The 13,495-nt window shown below is 34.6% G+C and overlaps 1 protein-coding gene across 3 annotated transcripts in view; it reads right to left on the bottom strand.

Moving 5' to 3' along the window:
* Positions 1 to 13,495, bottom strand: part of SOX6 (SRY-box transcription factor 6) — a 627,811-nt gene that overhangs the window by 524,862 nt on the left and 89,454 nt on the right. For all 3 annotated transcript variants that reach the window (XM_081238923.1, XM_081238924.1, XM_081238922.1), the window contains exon 2: positions 4,110 to 4,182. The gene's annotated coding sequence lies outside the window, so the exon portion shown is untranslated. The remainder of the gene's footprint in view (positions 1 to 4,109; positions 4,183 to 13,495) is intronic.

The raw sequence follows: 13,495 nt of genomic DNA, 5'->3' as shown, positions 1-13,495 counted from the left end.
AGGTCTCTAATACTGGGCTTTTCTGGCTAAAACCATAGTATGACTGTGAAGAGTAGCTCTTTAGTACTTAAATATAGCCAGTGAAGCAAATTCCATAAACCTAAATCCTACCTTATTTCAGTGACAGGCCATCTTAAAGGTTTGCAAGAAAAACCAACAATTTAGAAAGTCAGAGAGTAAAAAGAGATTCAAAGTACAGCAAGTAAAAGGACACTATTAAAAAACATTTTTTTTCTCAAAATTCCATCAATATTGCTCCAAAACACCACTAGGAGATTAAAAATAGGCCAGGCTGTCCTTTCAGGTATAAATTAGAAACAGAAAGTGGAGAAAGCAAAAAGAACAAGTATCTAAGGGCACTAGTATTAAAATTTAAAAGCTTAAAATGTAACGGATATACACATTCAGATTAGCAAACTGCTTTCAATTAAAGTAGATTTCTGGCCACAGTTCACAAATGTATAGTAGCTGTGTGTATTAATGTAGATACTTCAAATGTCAGAATATCTCTAATTAACATGAGCACACAACTGTAAAACTAAGAAGACACAATTTTAAATTCCTTACATTCCCAGCATTAATGCTTTCATGGGGCAGCTCCCGTTGTCATGGAAAATGGCATTCAAGCCCTATTTGTGGATTTTCACAGCTCATCTTTTTTATTTACCTGCTCTATGTCAAGATTAGCCTGGAATAATATTTTTTAAAGATAATGCACTTAGACCTACTTGTCCTTAAAATCACAGATGTTCTCACTGAGGGAGCTTTGGTCTGGGCTACGCTCAGTTTGAAACAAATTTCTCTCCATTTTAAAATACCACAAAGAGATGATTTCATGATTCTTTTTGTTTGTTTCCTAAAAATCTATGCAATTCAAAAAATTTCAGCTGAAGCATGACATGTGGAGTTTGGAAATAGGGGGATAGGAGAATGTCAGGGAGGAGCAAATGATCGAGGAACATGAGGAAATAAAGTGGTAGAAGGTTCTCCAAAATCTCCTGCCTGACTTACTCTACCTAAACTTTTCAAAAATATTTGTACAGCAACCAAGTAGAGACTGAGGTAGTGATCAAACAACAAAAGAAAGAGAGCTAAAATATTCTCTGAGAGAAGACAGATTGGTGTTATGGAAAGAGCATGGAATTTATACTATGAATCCCTTGGTTTGAGTCCTGCCACTCTGCAAAAATAAGGATAATTCCTACTCATCTCACAGAGTTTTATGAAATTTAGCCAGTTTAATGTCTGCAAAAGCAAGTGTTATGCTGAATTAAGATATTGTTGTCATTATTAACTCAAGCATGGAGCTAAGCAATAATCATTTTTGTACCAATAAAATACTTCCAGACTTTTTCAGAGAAAAAACTGCTATTAGAGACCATGAACAGAGACAGAATTTTATAAAAAGGAATTCATTATCAAATTTCTAAAAAGGCTTGGGAACCTGAAAAAGCAGGCTATCTAATTCTCTGTTTTGTTGTTGTTATTGTCATTGTTTTTAACCAATCATTTACTGCCCTGGTAAAACTGAAAGGACAGAATTAATTCATTACATTTTAATTAGAGATAAAAAATTAAATGTGGGATATTAACATGCAAAACAAGGTCTTCTTATACAATGCCTACTTTGGGAAAAGAAAAAAGGTAGTTTTATTTTTTAAAAAGAAAAAAAAAGTTAGAATAAGATGCTTTCAGCTTCTGAAAAGATAACCATTTTCCTTCACAGTGTTTTCCTACTCTGACCTAGGTAGTAGATGTAAGTAGGTAAGATTCCAATCGGTTCTCACACACCTTTGGTGTGGCCTATTCATTATGGATGTGCAAAACAATATCCCACCTCCTTATCTCACAGACCTGCTTCTGCATACCTTACTAAGAAACCTTCCCGTGGCCATGAGGTATAACTTTCTGCCTTAGATCATGTAGCAAATAAGCAGGTCCAAAACATGGAAATTAAAGTTCCTGAAAGAAGCCATTGTCACTGATCTCATTTGCCTGTTTTTAGGCTAGACTAGATGAATATTTCTACTGTTTTAGCTGCCTCATCATTCAGGTGAAGTGGCAGACAGTTTCTGCAATAATTAAAAGAAGTGAGAATGCAAGCATTCTGGATGCCATGTTAATTTTATTTGACTTATCTTAGTCATAGTATCCTGCTACATTTCTTTAATAAGAAGGTTCCATAGTCAGGAGATGGCCAGAACAAAACTTGAGACCACTGACCAAAGGAACAACAAACTCCACACCCTAAACTATCATATGGAAATTCTCAAGTCTGGAAAACAATTACTTTAGGCCTGTGTGATTACTATGACTTCTACCTAAGTGATTAGACAAAATCTCACTCGAGCTTTTTGGGTTTTTTTTAAGTTGAACTCCAGAAATAACCATATGAAAACTACACCCACAGTGCCCCTTCTATTTTTTAGCCTCTCTCTTTGTCAGGTCACAAGAAAAAAAATTCAGCTAATTGGATCAGCTCTGTTCAAAGCTAGTCTATGTATATCTGGTTGGGGTATTGCTGGATGGCTGGTTGGCAGGGGGCGGTAGAGAAGAGAAAAATTCAGGAAACAGAGCCTTTAGGTGATGAGAAATGTAGACTATATTTTGATTAAGGCCATCTTGGTTGAAATGCTGGTAATTGTCTTGTATTTGTAGTTTAAAAACATTAATCATCCTAAAAACTTACTATAGGGAATGACTGAATGATACGCGAGAAGAGAGAAAGGAAGTAAAAGAAAGGATAAAGCAACAAAGACAAGATTTGGACAGTTCAAAATTATTTCCCTTCACACAGATTTCTAATAGGATAAGCTCAGCTCCTTGGAACCATCCTTTTTCTCGAGAGCCCTTCAAAGATACTTTACATTTCTTTCTCCATCTTCTTTGCCTCCTAATCCTCACTGTGATACCTTGCACAAATTAAAAGCTTATATTTAATCCAAATGAACCATGGAGTTTAATATTTTGTGTTTTACATAAGAATTCAGTCTTCAAATAATACAATATGAATTGATAGTCTCATAAAAATAACATCTTATTCATTCTTAAAACATTAAAAAATATACAAAATGTGTTAAGCTATATTAAATATTCACATCTATTTTTTTAAGATGGTTCAAAATACCTGCCCCAATCAATGCTACTACTAAAAGAAAGGTAAAGCTGGTTTTAAATAAATTTTCACTGCTCTCTGTTTAAATACTGAATCACTTAAACTCTAACTTATAATGTTACTTTTTTTTCAAATACTTTCCTAGAGGTTTATTCCCTAAAATTCCTTTATAGTAGTACAATAACAGAGGAAAAGTTTCTTCTGTCTTTGTGGTTATCGAATGTAAAGATCACCTTAGATATCAATGGTTTGGTACAATGTACACACATAAATATATCTTAAACTCAAGTTACTTAAATATGGTCTTATATACACACAAACATTTTTAATACCTGCCACATACTCTAAACTACTTTTATATTAATAAATACATAACAATTTAAAGTATTTTCATTGATCATTAAAGTTCATTCAATATTTTTTCTTGAAATTGACCTTCTTTCCTGAGAAAAATTATCTTTGTTCTCCAAAATACCATTTAAAATATAATAGCTTTTTGAGGATGGTGAAGAAGACAGGAATACCCCAATTTTGATATACATTATACATTCACTAAATGAGTCTTTGGTTCCTTAATACATAATCTCCTCAAGTACTGACAGCTCTTTGAATTCTGTATCATCTCACATCTTTTCAATGAGCACAGGCACATAGAACTTTTCAAGTCCAGACAGACAACCAGAAAACTATAAGAAGTTATCAAGGTAAATTATTCATGTGCAGACAGACTAGCCCCTTTAAGGTAATCCATTCCTATAATTGAGCCCCATCTTCAAAAAGTAAGATATTTATTGTTTCAGCCTCTTGTAATTGGCCCTGCCATTGTGTTATTTCACTGGAAATCACAACAGAGGCTTTTTTCACCCTCGGATATTTTTCTATACTCCTTTTAAGAAAACACTTACAAAAAACTAATAACACTTTAAAAATACTGTAACTGTTCTCATCACACAATGAGAAGAGTAGTAAGAGTAATAAATAAGCCAATACTTACAAATACGCACAAAAAAATCAGCTCCAGCACCCAGAAATCACTGGTAAATTGCCTTTGAATTCATGAAAGTGACCTGAAAGTTTAGACAAAAAAAGGAAATGAAACAGGATTAGTAAATTGCATTTACTTGCTTTATTAAAGAATACATTCTGGCTACAAATTATACTATTTTTTAACTCGGTCAGTTGTCTACTCTAACAACTTTTTCCAAGATGATAATACCAAAAGAAACAATTCATTCATTGTTCTTCATCAAAGAATACAACATCTCCATCCATTATGGCTTTTAAAATACCGTCAGTAATAAAGTGGTGTTTAAAAATATGAATAAGTAAAAACAAAAGCAAGAAAAAATTTTAAGGGAATAAAGGCTTACAAGTTACATTTGAAAAACTGTTTATGTCTGCAAGTTAAAACGAATTAGCTTCACAGAAAATATCTCAGATATGTCCAACAGGAATACCTTGAAGGTAGACTAAATATGAAAAGATGCAGTTTTAGTTCTGCCCAAGATGTGGAATCCATTTAGATGCTTAGGCTATATACAATGCATTCTGTATGAGCCACAATTCAATTCAAAATTCTTTTCCTTGCACACACTTTAGTTCTGGCTGAAGAGGTAACAGATGCAACTCAAACATACAGAGCTAGCCTTGTAAAAAGTTTTAACTAGCACAATGACTCACTTTATGCCTCTAAATATCTATGGTTTCCTCTCTCCAGAACCCCCATGCATTAGAAAGTAGTTCGGTAGTTTATTTTTATTGTTTGGTCTAAATACAGCACATTTTTGGTTCCATGAAAACAAAGAAACTTTGTTGCAAAAGCCGTACTCTTTCCAAAAAGTTAGGATGGCTATGAGTAGTGTTCAAGTGAAAATAATAATGGAGCTTGGGTTCCTAATTTAGGTCAGAAACTTTCCTAGACTCTGGGGATTGGTTTGAGTCAATCCACATATTTTAAATACAGCCAGTAAACATCTAGGTTAGTTAACTAACCTAGTTAGTTAGCTAACTAGATTTAAATAAAATTCATTAAAAAAATAGATCTTGTTCAACATCATTTATAGGAACTACTACTCCCAATATTGCATTTATAGCACAAATGGCCATAATAGATTAGGTATTGGCCTCTGAAATTAAGTTGAGATATGAAATAAATATACAACTCAGCCCCTCCCCAGCTCCTATAACATGCTTTTGCCTAAGTGACCCATATAATTTATTCTATTTTCTAGTCAGGATTGATAGATAATAAAGTCCTGGGCATTTGGACAGCTTTAAGTATCCATATGCTTCCTCACCAGACCTCTTTCTCTCTGTAAGAAATGGTGCCTCAGGCTTCCCCAATCCAATTTCACCAGTTTCTAGCAACTCTGCAATGGCTACTTCTATGGATGCGAGAAGTACAAAAGAGTCCGCCCTGAGGAAGGTAGCTCTGTCATTTATTTTTGGTATTATACCCTTTACCTCCTCATGACTTTCTGATATTTTGGGATTCAGTAGAGCAATTTTACCTGGGACACCACACAACCCAATGTGGACACACTCTGTGTACTAGTCAAAGCCAGAGAAGAATTCTTGTTCTGATATAAGCTATTCTCACATTTTATCTGACCCTGAATTAAAAATTATAACTGAAGTTATCCATAAAGTAAATCTCTAGCAAAATGCTGTATATCCAAAAGCCTAAAGTCTGGAAGAATCTAAAAGTGTTCTTAAGTGCTCACATACTTTTAAAAGGATCTCACCTTGTCTTTCTAGCAACTATTCTTTTAAAAGTATGAATTGGGGGGCTCCCTGGTGGCGCAGTGGTTGAGAGTCTGCCTGCCAATGCAGGGGACACGGGTTCGTGCCCCGGTCCGGGAGGATCCCACATGCCGCGGAGCAGCTGGGCCCATGAGCCATGGCCGCTGGGCCTGCGCGTCCGGAGCCTGTGCTCCGCAACGGAAGAGGCCACAACAGTGAGAGGCCCGCGTACCGCAAAAAAAAAAAAAAAAAAAAAAAAAAAAAAAAAAAAAAAAGTATGAATTGGAATTATGCAATATATATTATACATCCCATTTCTTCACTTGCATTTAAACAATGGAGGACAAAATAAAAGGCATCCAGATAATATTGTGACTGATGTATGTCTCATCTTTTTCAGTTAAGATCTCTAACTCTGGAGATATTTTAAATTTAGAATAAGTCAGATTCCAGAGATTTAGGGAAAATAGTATTTTAACATTCGTCAATATGAAGTCAATAAATCTCATTTGTCATATAAGTCCAGTCTTGCTGCACATTTTATTTTATTTTATTTTATTTTATTTTATTTGCGGTACGCGGGCCTCTCACTGTTGTGGCCTCTCCCGTTGAGGAGCACAGGCTCCGGACACGCAAGCCCAGCGGCCATGGCTCACAGGCCCAGCCGCTCCGCGGCATGTGGGATCTTCCCGGACCGGGGCACGAACCGTGTCCCCTGCATCAGCAGGGGGACTCTCAACCACTGCGCCGCCAGGGAAGCCCCTTGCTGCATATTTTAAAAGCAACTCTGAATCTCATTATCAACTGATTTATACTATTGGTGAATTTTGCAGCGAACAAGTTTAAAAGTATAAGCTTCTAAAATCACAGTTCACTATTATAAAAAAACAAATAAAACCACACTAAGTGAAGTCAGACAGAGAAAGACAAATATCATATGATATCACTCATATGTGGAATCCAATTAAAAATAATAAAGATACAAATGAACTTATTTACAAAACAGAAACGGACTTACAGATATCGAGAACAAACTTGGGGCTACCAAAGGGGAAAGGTGGGGGGAGGGATAAATCAGGAGCTTGGGATGAACACACACACACTACTATGTATAAGACAGATAACCAACAAGGACCTACTGTATAGCACAGGGAACTCTACTCAATATTCTGTGATAACCTATATGAGAAAAGAATCTAAAAAAGAATGAATATATGTATATCTATAACTGAATCACTTTGCTGCACACCTGAAACTAACACAACATTGTAAATTAACTATACTCCAATAAAATTAAAATTAAAAAAAAAAAGACTTTAATGCATACTTCTTCCTGTAGAGAATTTAGGAATAAACAAGCAACACTTTATGATGGGCAAAAATTAAGAATCACCTCACAAGAATTAACACACAACTTGAAGTAAGCTACTTCTTCAAGAACAAGAAAAGTTTAAGCTGAAGAAAACATTTCCAAAATAAAATTGGCAACTTTGGTCCTGAGGGCAGCACAAAAGTAAGAAGATAGAGATGGAAATACCATCTGATCTGGAAAATCACAATATGTTTAGTAAAATGAATCTTCAGAAGACCCAATCACCATGGATTGTTCCACTCCTCTACTAGTTCATTCATTCATTCAGCAAATATTGATCATGGGTTAAAGATTTCACTGGACAATATGGTCACAAATTTTTTAAATAAATAAAATCATTACGTTGTACACCTAAAACTAATACAATGCTATATGTCAATTACATCTCAATTGATAAATAAATAAATATTTTTAAATCATGGCCTTTGTCCTAAAAGTCTTTTCAAACAATCAGTAATCCAACCGTGGGGACCTCCCTGGTGGTTCAGTAGTAGAGGATCCACCTTACACTGAAGGGGACGCAGGTTCAATCCCTGGTGAGGGAACTAAGATCCCACATGCCTCAACAAAGATCCCGCGTGCCGCAACTAAGATCCATTGCAGCCAAAAATAAATAAATAAATAAATATTAATAAATAAATAATAAATCTTAAAAAAATAATAATAATCCAACCTGGACAACAAACTATTACGTCTGACCATGGTGCTGACATCCTCCATATTATTTGGTTATCAAATCTTTTGCATATTCCTAATTTACTAAACAAAAAGTGCATTGTAGCTAGTGGGAAGCAGCCGCATAGCACAGGGAGATCAGCTCGGTGCTTTGTGACCACCTAGAGGGGTGGGATAGGGAGGGTGGGAGGGAGACGCAAGAGGGAAGAGATATGGGGATATATGTATATGTATAGCTGATTCACTTTGCTATAAAGCAGAAACTAACACACCATTGTAGAGCAATTATACTCCAATAAAGATGTTAAAAAAGAAAGTGCATTGCTACAAACTCTTCAATATAAAAATGAACAAAGAATATAAAGAGTAAATTTACAGATGAAGAAATACAAATGTCCAATAACAAAAACATGCAGTCTCCCTAATAATCAAGTAAATGTAAATAAAGTATTTTCACCTAAAATATTGGCAAAATATCTTGTAAACTGGACAAAAACTAGCATTTATGAGGATGTGGAAAAATAAACACTTTCAGGTACCATTCATGGGATTATAAATTGGGTGCAACTTTTCTGAATGGTAATTTGACAGAAAGTGTTAATTTTTTTTTTTTTTTTTTTTTTTTTTTTTTTTGTGGTACGCGGGCCTCTCACTGTTGTGGCCTCTCCCATTGCGGAGCACAGGCTCTGGACACGCAGGCTCAGCGGCCTCGGCTCACAGGCCCAGCCACTCTGCGGCATGTGGGATCCTCCAGGACCGGGGCACGAACCCGTGTCCCCTGCATCGGCAGGCAGACTCTCTACCACTGCACCACCAGGAAAGCCCCAGAAAGTGTTAATATTTTTAACATCAATATCCTTTGAGTTTGAAAGGCTATTTCCAAAATTATCCTAAGGAACTAATCACAAAAATGTTAAAAGACATATACATGTAATATGCATGTTCATCACAGCATTTTTCTAACAGCCCCAAATTGGAAATAACCTACTAACTGTGTAAGTAAATTATGGTACATATATATAACAGTACTCTGTAATCATTAAAAATTATGATATAAATCTATATTTAATGATATTAAAAGATGGCCACAAAATATTGTTGAATAAAAAAATAACATGTATAATAAGAGCTAATTTATAGAAAATCAAATGTGTATATACACACATGCATACAAAGTAAAGGACAATTTAACAAAAATGTTAACACTGAGTGAGATATGGGCTTATTTTTACTTTTTTATTCTTATGAGTTGGTGTTATTTAGATTTTTTAAATCCTTAACATGTCTAATTTGTCCCAAAACAAAAAAGCTATTTCTAAAATTCACTATATCACTTATACATTCAAAAGTAGTCACCAAATCCAAACTAACGTGCTATTAATCTAGCAGCAAAAGCCAAATATTAATATTAGTTACAAAAAGAAAAACTTCTGAATTACAAGGCAACTTCAAACAAGTATCTTGACATCAAATGAAGAAGCCATAAAGATTTTCACAAAGTATGTCCCCCTCTACCAAAAATAGGTAACAGAGCAAAGGTAAACAGAAAATAAAAACACTGCCGCCTCCTTGTATAATTAGACTTTAAAAGCTTTCAAGCTAAATTTTTAAATCCTGCTTAAAGCTGTCTCTAAACCACACCCATTTCTCTTTTTAATTCCCATCCCTTCTTTTTTTTTTTCTAAGCAAGAAGGTTCAACTGGGTGGTTGGATTAAATGACCTTCCAACTCTGAGAGTCAATAACCTAAGGCATTTTTTTTTTTTTTTTTTTGCGGTATGCGGGCCTCTCACTGTTGTGGCCTCTCCCGTTGCGGAGTACAGGCTCCGGATGCGCAGGCTCAGCGGCCATGGCTCACGGGCCCAGCCGCTCCGTGGCATATGGGATCCTCCCGGACCGGGGCACGAACCCGCATCCCCTGCATCGGCAGGCGGACTCTCAACCACTGCGCCACCAGGGAGGCCCCCTAAGGCATATTTTAAAGTACCAAAATGCTTCCAAAAACACCTGTAACAAAATTTTGTCCACCTTTATATTAAATTGTAGCATCACATGTTTAAAACTCAAGTCAAGGATTGATTCTTTGGTTTAATAATGTTATGTTATACATAATGAGCCACTCAGTTAAAACAACTACATTTAAAGCATTTATTTTCTCAACTAACTTTTGGAAAGATATCAATGCCTGGTCTTTCATACATCAAAATAAAAATTAGAGAGACATTAAAAAATATCCTGTATGCAAATACAAATGAGTTTTCCTGCAGATGTGACTTTTGCATTAAAACTGCTACTCTCTCCCAAGTTGCATCAATTAAAAAAAATGCAAAACCCTCCACAATATTATCTTTTGCTCTTTATAGCATTGCTAGGCTGAAGCCATGTTTCTTGAACTCCATCATTCTTAGCTTTCCTTTTCCTCTTAATAATTATACTAAATTATGTACAATTTGAACTATGAAATGTGAAAATGAAATGTGAAATTCATCTTGCAAAGGAACTGATACTAAGCTAATGCACAATTTTTTAAAAATGCAATTACTAATAATTAAGAATATCACAATAGTGAAGGGGAAAATGAGGTTTCACTTATTGATATTTACATCTTCTAAGGCAAAAATAAGAGTATTTCTGATGTATCAAGGAAGACAACTTAGATGCTACCTAGTATAACACTCCGCTTTCCTGGAACAAAAACCTATTTCCTCAAAGAAATAGGAATTTCTCCTATTTTAAAAAAATCTCCAAAGATAGTTACTACTGAAGCATACTGCTAGTTGCCTGTTTATATAGTCAATGCTGCTCAACCTATATCTTCAATATGATTCCAGTATTAAGGGCCACAGTTTAGAAGGGATGTTGACAAGCATTCATAAGAGAATGGCTAAGAAATTTTAGAGGAAACATGTTACATTAAAATGGTTGCATGCTCTAAAGGTGGTTAGTTGGACTGAACTTTGGAGATTATCTAATCCAGTGATCCTCAAACTCTTTGGCCTCAGGACTCCTTTACATTTCTAAAAATTATTCAGAGTCCCAAAGAGCTATGGTTATATTTATCAATAGTTATTATATCTGAAATTAAAGCTAAGAAAAAATTTAAATAGTTATTAATTCATTTAAAATAAAATGATTAAGTAATAATCATTTAGTGATGAACTTATTACACGGTAACATAAATAACATAATTTTAAAATACAAGCATATTTTACAAAAAAAAATTAGAAGACTGGCATTGTTTTGCATTTTTAAAAATCTCAAATGCCTGGTTCAATAAAAGACAGTTGGATTCTCATAGGTGCTACTGCATTCAATCTGTTGTGATATGTTGGTTTGACAGAAGTATGTGAAAAATATCCATCTTCACACAGATATGAAGTTGGAAAGAGGCAGATTTTTTAACAGCCTTTCAAGATAATTGTAGCTATTCTTCTTTAGTACTATATCAAAATTTGACAAGTAATAGTTTCTCAAAGGTTAAGTGCAATATGGAATCTGAAACCTGAATATCAATGAACTTCTTATGTTCTGTTACTTTAAAAAACACTGGTCTTGGGCTTCCCTGGTGGCGCAGTGGTTGAGAGTCCGCCTGCCGATGCAGGGGACACGGGTTCGTGCCCCGGTCCGGGAAGATACCGCATGCCGTGGCGCGGCTGGGCCCCTGAGCCATGGCTGCTGAGCCTGCGCGTCCGGAGCCTGTGCTCCACAACAGGAGAAGCCACAACGGTGAGAAGCCCACGTACCACAAAAAAAAAAAAAAAAAAAAAAAAAAAACCCACTGGTCTTTAAATGCATCTTTTACCCATGCATGTTTTTGCAACATCATACATTGGTTCACTTGGAGAATATTGGGTCACTTGAGTTGTGCAGATGTTCAAAACGTTGATGTATTTCATTATTCAATATTTTTAAAAATCACATTTGTTAATATCACCAATTGTTAATATCACCAATCTTATTAAAGTTTTTAAATATTGGAAAGCCATCAAGCTCATGGTAGCGGATACAAGTTTTCCAAACAACTAATTTTCTCTTGAAAGCTCAAATTTTATTATTGACAACAAATAGTGTCAGTTGATTTTCCTAAAATGGGAGGCTCACTTTGCTTATTTTTGAGAATACATCTGCCAAGTATCCACAGTTTGAATAACCATTGTGTGTCTGTTAGTCATTCTTTCAAGTAAAAATGACGTTCTATGAAAAAAAACAGTTAGTTCAGCTTGAAACTCAATCATGCAAGTGATTTTTTTCTCAAGGTAACTACAGTACTTGAGTAGGTAGCATAAGTGCTTTATTCATAATTCCCATTTCATCACAGACTATTAAAAATATACTTAAGGGTCAAGAATTAATAAAATCAATAATTTGTACTGCTTCATCTGCAACATTCTTAAGCAAAACTAGGTTTTTTTTTCTGTGAATGGTGATTGACTAAGTTTGATATGTATTCACAACTGAGAAAACACATTAAAAAAAAAAAGAATGGTCAGTATAAAAACAGTACCTACATGAAAAATGAATGAGATTATTGAGAAGACAACGTGCCTTCCACTTTACAAAGGCAGCTTATTGCTATGAACCAAGACTAAAATATAGATCACAAACTTCCAAAACCTATTTATAGAATTATTACCATGTGACTTAATCCCCAAAACTCTTGTATCTTGAGGTCTTGATTACAGAAAAATTTCATATACTTCATAAATACAACATAAGGCAACTTGTCCACTTTACCAGAATCAAACAAAAATTTAGCAATAGGCCAAAAAAAATTTGCAATATATTTTGTAACTTTTCACTTAATAAACTTGTTCTCTTTTATTTCTTCTTTCTTCTCCTGCTTTCTTAGCAAAACATACTTCTTGGAAATAACACCTATTAATGTACTTTTTAATATCCCTTTTTTTTCTTGCAGCCTGACTGATTTCAGACATATATGATATCAGCTTAATAACAAAAGTCAGAGAAGGTCTTGTGTGAGAAGGACTGGAGAAAAAAGTGATCATCAAAACATAATCCTCAGACCCCTTATTTCAGAAGTACCAGGTTCCTTATTAAAACAAAAAATTTTTTAAAAAGGCCCCACCCATTCCTACTGATTCTGTAATTCCAAAAGCATGGCCTAGGAATTTATTTTAAAGCATAGCCCCCAGGTGATTCCTGTGCACACTAAAATTCAATAACTGCTGGGCTAAAGGGCAACTGTGTTAAATGAGGATAAGCTCACAAAAAATTTTGCGCAAAAAGAATTTTTTAAATAATTCTATAAAATGTTTTATCTTACTAAAAAGATTCTCAATGCTTTTGGATTTCTTATTTTTTTAATAAAATATTTTTTAATGTAAGGATAAATTAGAAACTAGAATTTAACTTAAAAATTAAGGCTTAGTTATTGTAGAGTGGTTTTTTTTTTTGAGAATGATACATGCAATTCTCCAGCAATACAATTAACATTTTTGAGAGCCCACAGGATACATAACATGAATTGGAATCTCTGGGGATTCAGAATAACAAAGCACAATCCAAAATCTCCAGCAACTGACAATTTGGATTCAAATATCTCAATATTTGAGATAAATATTATATTTAGAA

The sequence above is a fragment of the Mesoplodon bidens genome (assembly GCF_964165515.1).
Source record: "Mesoplodon bidens genome assembly, chromosome: 7".
NCBI classification, from domain to species: domain Eukaryota; kingdom Metazoa; phylum Chordata; class Mammalia; order Artiodactyla; family Ziphiidae; genus Mesoplodon; species Mesoplodon bidens.
Note: the sequence above shows the minus strand (reverse complement) of the source record. Positions and strands in the feature narration are given on the sequence as shown.